The sequence below is a fragment of the Ananas comosus genome, linkage group 24 (assembly GCF_001540865.1).
Source record: "Ananas comosus cultivar F153 linkage group 24, ASM154086v1, whole genome shotgun sequence".
In the NCBI taxonomy this organism is placed as follows: Eukaryota; Viridiplantae; Streptophyta; class Magnoliopsida; order Poales; family Bromeliaceae; genus Ananas; species Ananas comosus.
The window spans coordinates 865,946-872,282 of NC_033644.1; positions in this window are offsets into that span (position 1 = coordinate 865,946).

Genomic DNA, 6,337 nt, shown 5'->3' on the forward strand with positions numbered 1-6,337 from the left:
ACTATACTCTTATGAGTATAGACCCCCTTATACTTATAAATTTTTAACCGTTGATTGATAGGATGTGTGGTTAGAATGATGTTGGTCCCCACTTAGAATAATAGTGATCCCCTAGGGTTGAGTGGGTAGTTGGTTGAATAATACGATCTAACGGGTGGAAATGATCAATAGAATAAATTTAAGGGCCAAAAACTTATGAATATAAAGGAGTCAATACTCATAAAAGTATAGTAGCCGGACTATATATATATATATATATATATATATATATATATATATATATATATATATATATATCGGGCTAGGCTGGTATACTATCGATAGTACGGAGGCCTCCGTGCTATCAAGTTGTTTTCAATGATGCGGCTTTCAAATCGACGATCGGCTCCGTTAGACTTGATCTACACTAGTAAAAGTATTTCAAAACTAAATTTCATAATTTTTCGATATCATTTGGCTAGTGATTAAAAGGTCTCAAAATTGACAATTTTAATGGTAGATGTGATGCGTTTGTGAATTTAACGGTGTAAAACAATTCAAATCTGATAAAATTTTTAAAGAAAATTATTTTCACTGTTTAGAGTAAGATCAGTATTTCTGATCTTAAATTCAAGTCTTTTATCATCATTTTTTATGAGATTTTTATTTTCAACCGTTCAGTTTTAGACTAGTTTGGTAGGTAAATGATGCCAAAAAATTATGAAATTTAGTTACCAAAATTTTTCAATAGTGTAGATCAAGTCTAACGGAGCCGATCGTCGATTTGAAAGCTGCATCATTGAAAACAACTTGATAGCACGGAGCTGATCGTCAAATCTATATTTTCAATTTTGATCTTACTCTGGATTTCGGAATGGAAGTTTCAAATTAAGTAAATTTAGTTTTTAAAGTAAAATCTGAAATTAAATCTCGAGATGAAGTAGAAAATTTGAAGTAGAAATAAATTTAGGATTGGAAATTCTTACGTCAAAATGAGATGTGCAATTAGATATAAAGTTGGAACTGAAAATTAAATTGAAAATTTGCAAGTTGAATTACTTTAAATAATGCTCTATAAATGTAGACTTGCTTTTATTTTTCATTTTTTCTCATTACGATACAAATGGAAATAAAATATATAGGCCAGCAGTTAGGAAAGTTGTCTAAATATTAGCCTGGTTTCATTTTAATTTCTTTTTATTAGAGTATTTTTGGAAATTGAAATATAAGGCTACTCCAACTATTAAGGAGGAAAAAAATAAAAGTGAGAACCGAAACGTAAGCAAGAAAATAAGATTGGGAAGTCCTTAAATGGCAACTAATTTTAACTTTCTTAAAAAAGTAAGAAGAAAAAATAGCAAGAAATCATATTAGAACATAACAATATTTTACTTCATTTTTGTATATATTGACCCGACGTTCACAAATATTATTGCTGTTACGTCAAATGTAGAAACAAAAACAAAATGGCGAACACGAAATAATCAAACCATAAGTAGAAAATAAAAGAAAACACACAGATTTATATGAAAAATCCTTTGCAGGGAAAAACCACGGGTGAGTGAGGAGAGAACTTCACTATCAGACGAAAAAATCTATACAACTATATTAATTCCCAATGTGTAAGATGACGTGGCGCTTCCTCCTTAGTTTAGGACTTTTTTAAATTTTTTTTTTTTTTTTTCAATTATAGAGCATACTCATTAGTGATTGATATGTTACTAATCCTTAATGTAATAATTATGACAAAGAATAATGTTACCGTTTCTGATGGTTCTTCTACTTCTCAAGTTATTCTCCATTAATCTAACTATTCATATATATGTACCTCATAATTAATACTAAATCTCTTAGGAGGTGTTTAGTTTTTTTCTATAAATTATTTGTGAAAATAGTTTTCATGACATAAAAAATAATACTAATTTTCATTCGTTTCAGATTTCATAAAAAATAGTACTTTACTTTTCTAAATTTTTTATCAGAGAAATAAAACATTATGGAGAAATGTGTTTTTCATGAAAAAATAAACAAATAAATTTTTTTAAAATAGTTTTCCCACCTTTTTCAGGAGTACAACATAGGTTAGAGCTTATTGTTGCGTTTTAACTTGACCCAAATCCACAACCAATCAACAAAATTACCTGGCTCTATCCAAATCTAACTGGCTCGAGTCCACAATGACCCAAATTTCCCACTAGCTAATTAAAACCCTCCACATTCCTTAATTTAATTAAGATGTTACAAATTCCTTAATTTTGTTTCTCACCACTACCATTATATTGATAATTATTATTTACACCTCAATCTAAGAGACTTCTTACATTCCTTAAAACGTATATATGCATGCATGTCCTTTCACTTTTCATTTTCCTATTCTATTTATTGATAGATTCCACTCTATAATATGAATATTTTCATGAACATCTATCTATTCATATGATCACTCACAGTGTCTCTACTGAAGTTTCTTCATGGCTTCTCTCTTCAACAAATTATTTTTCATCTTGCTCGCAGCATCCTCCCTCGCAATCGTGCCCGCTCCGACGTCGTCGGAGGCTGGCCTATCGGCCCGATCGGGCCTTTGTGACCCTCCTGGGTCGGACCGAATGAAAGCATGCTGGGCTAGATCGCTGGATGGAGCTCCGATAGTGCACGGGGAGGTGATTTCTCTTCTTCCTCAACGGCGAAACGTACTTGGCTCGAGCTGTTGCCGGGCCATTCGCGTCATCGAGCATCATGCTGGGCCCACCGACGTCTTGCTGGGTCCCTCAGTTTCACGGCTCAAGAATGAACATACTACGCGGCTACTGCGATCCAGCAACCGATTTTCTCCGACCCGTCGACGCCGCGGCGGCCACGCCCGCATCGTATACTCTCCAGGGCCAGCATCCCACTAGAATTAAGAATGGTGTCTGCGGTGTTTTTAACTGGTTGAAAGTGTGGCCATGCACATAGGTTCATGGTTTGTGTTTAGTCCAGCTTTGTGTAGTACATACCTATATATGTGTTGTGCTGGTTGTTTGTCAAATGGCTTAGTTATGGTCGATATTGGACTCTGGTATAAATATCATTAATTATACCCACTGTGTAAGATACGTGGTACTTGTCTCTAGTTTGTAGAATTTGTTCTAATTTTTGTTTTTGTGTTTCTTTCATATATTTTCTTTGAATGAACCAACATGTTTTTTTTACATATTTATTTTTTTAAATTTTTAATCAAACTGGTCTATTTTTGATTATGTTATATTTTTGAATTCGATTTTTTTCCTTTCTTTTCAATTATTTCTTTTTTGAATCTCTTTCTTTTTATTTATTTTATTTGAAACTGAATTCGACATGTTTGTTGTTATATTATTGTGTGTCGAAACCGATTTTTATTGAACCGGCTCATCTCTATTTTTATTTTTTTTTTAATCGAATTGGATTTTTATTTGTAGGTTGTAATCTTTTACGTAATTTTAAAATATGATATATTAACTTTTAAAATAATGAAAATCACCCTAAATTCTAATATCTCATGAAATGAGTGAAATTTGCATATACTTAGTTATTATATATAATGAGTTTTAGAGTCTTTATTATAATTGACTTCTTTGTTTTTGTAATTTTCGTATTTATGATTTGTATTATTAGAATTTATTACTTTTATAATATTTTTCTTTGCCTTTATTATTTAATAGAATATTACTGTACTTATTGACCTCCTGCTTTGGTTTTGCATTCTTTAGACAGTCCAGTAGAGTATATGCTGTATTTGCTCATATTTATATGAATTAAGTTAGAAAGAAGTCATTAAAAATTGATTCTAAGGCGTATTCTCAAAGACTTAATATCTACTAGGCGTTTGTTTTTATATTTTTGTATGTTCATGACGTTTTGTTTAATAAATATTTTTCTTTGCTTTGTTTTTTCAATAGAATATGTGTTTAAAGTAAAACACATGTCAAAACTAAAACGACAGTCCTGGTGTTGATATTAAAAATTATGGATTGTCTCTAAACATTTCATTTTACCCCTTGATAAAGAAGAACAAATTAGCAAACATAAAGATAGAAAAGTTAATTTTATTATTTACAATAATTTAATATAAAAAATAATAAAATAATGTGAATACATATATTATAGGAAAAATTTAAAAAAGTTATGTATTGTAAAATTGAAAATTATATGTTGGGATAAAAAATTTTGAAGTTTGAATTCATAATCGAGAATATAGATGGAAGGGAAATCTGACGTGATTAATGGTTGCCTTAGATGACCAACTATTAAAAGGAAATAGAATTAAATGTATGTTTGCCTTCTTTTCAAATTCTTTTGAATTATTTTCGGCTAAAACAAAGAGGGCTAGAATCACTCATAAATACACCAGCTGGAATTCAAAATGAATCTTTGGAGGGAGGGGTAAAAAAAAAAAAAAAGAAAACAAAAGAAAACAAAAAAAAAAGCAAAAAACAGGGGAGAAAGAGAAGAAAAAAAAAAAAAAATCTTTATTGTTCACCTTCATCTTCCAGCACTAGCAGCAAAAAAGGGGCGGTGTGTGTGAGCAAACGCTTCCACCAAGTCCGCACGAAAAAAGAAAAAAAAAAAGAAGAAAGCGCTTTGACTCTCTCATCACCGCACAAGCTGCAACGCGCGCGTGCGACGAGGACGACAACTTCGACAAAGGCGGCGGTGGTGACGCTAGTTGTGATGATTTTGACGTCGACACATGCGCGGATGAGGAGTGCCTCATGGTCTCTTCTTCTTCTTCCTCCGACAAGACGACGGATTTGGTGATACGTTGCAAACGGTAATTGTAAGCGATTTATTTTGTCGGTTTGATTCACACAGCCGTTTCTGATTAGGTTGACCCGATCAAATCCTCCGGCATTGGATCATTCTATATGTGCGCGCGTTTATCACTAAACGCCCTTTCGCCAACACCGACGAGAAGATCTACACGAGCATGCAATGACGTGACGACGAACCTTCCAATTGATTTCATTTGTGCGGCGTCTTTGTGGATAGGCTCGACACACTCAGATTCAAAAAAAATATGATAGTAGAAGTAAACAAAATAAAAAAAAAATGCTAAATAAATATTTATCTTGGATGCGTCTCGTGATAGGCTAAGTATCCATATTTGAACATAACCGCGGTCGCCGTCTCGGATAGGCTTGTACTGGGTTTCGGTTAATTAAACGGGTCGCGTTTCGTGATAGGCTGACCGAGTTCGCATCATTAAACCGGGTCGCGTCTTCGTGATAGGCTTGGACCACGGCTTAGGTTAATTAAACCTGGTCGCCGATCTTCGTGATAGGGCTTGACCGGGTTCGGTTAATTAACCGGCGTCGCACTTCGTGATGGCTGACTACGGTTCGATCATTAAACGGGTCGCGGTCTTCGTGTAGGCTTGACTCGGGTTCGCTATTCAATTAAACTAGGGTCGCACGTCTTCGTGATAGGCTTGACTCAGCGGTTCGGTTTAGATTAAACCTGGGTCCCGTCTTCGTGATAGGCTTTGACTCGGGTGGATCATTAACACGGGTCGGCCGTCCTTCGGCTTAGGCCTGACCACAGGTCTCGTCCATTAAAAGGGTTCGCCGTCTTCGTGAATAGGCGGTGACCACGGTGTTCAAGTTAATAAAGCCAGGTCGCCGTCTTCGTGATAGGCTGACCAGGTTTGGTTAATTATAACCGAGGTCGCCGTCTTCGTCTAGTCTTGACCGAGTTCGATTCAAATTAAACGGTCGCGTCTTCGTGATAGGTCGTTGACCCGGGTTCGTTAAGTTAAACGGGTCGCCGTCTTCGTGATAGGCCTTGATGGGTTGTTAATTAACGAGGTCCGTCTCGTGATTAGGCGCTTTGACCGAGTTTCAGTTCTTTAACGGGTTCGCGTTTCTACATAGGCTTGACGAGTCAACCCAAACCATAATATGACAAATCAATCGGATGATAAAGCCGATCAAGTCGATAACAATGAGTCTAATTGAATCCATTAAAGACATTAACGGAACAAATTCGAACTACCATAGCAGTTATGACTTGAACAAACCATGAAGAATCCACACCCGAACTAAAAGGTCCGATCCGAATCAAACGCACAAGATTTGTTAAACCAAAAGCAGATCCGATCCAACTGACCGAACCGGATCCGTCTGAACCAATCAATATGGGTTCGAACTTAAGCGAAGCGTGGATCCGATCCCAACTGCAACCGAACGGATCCTGTCTAACCAAATATAATGGAATTCGATTAAACCGAAGCGGATCCGATCGAGTTGACGACCGGATCCGTTTGAAACCAGATCATAATGGATTTGACTCGAACTTGAACGAAGCGAATTCGATCCCACTCGAACCTAAGTGGATCCGATCC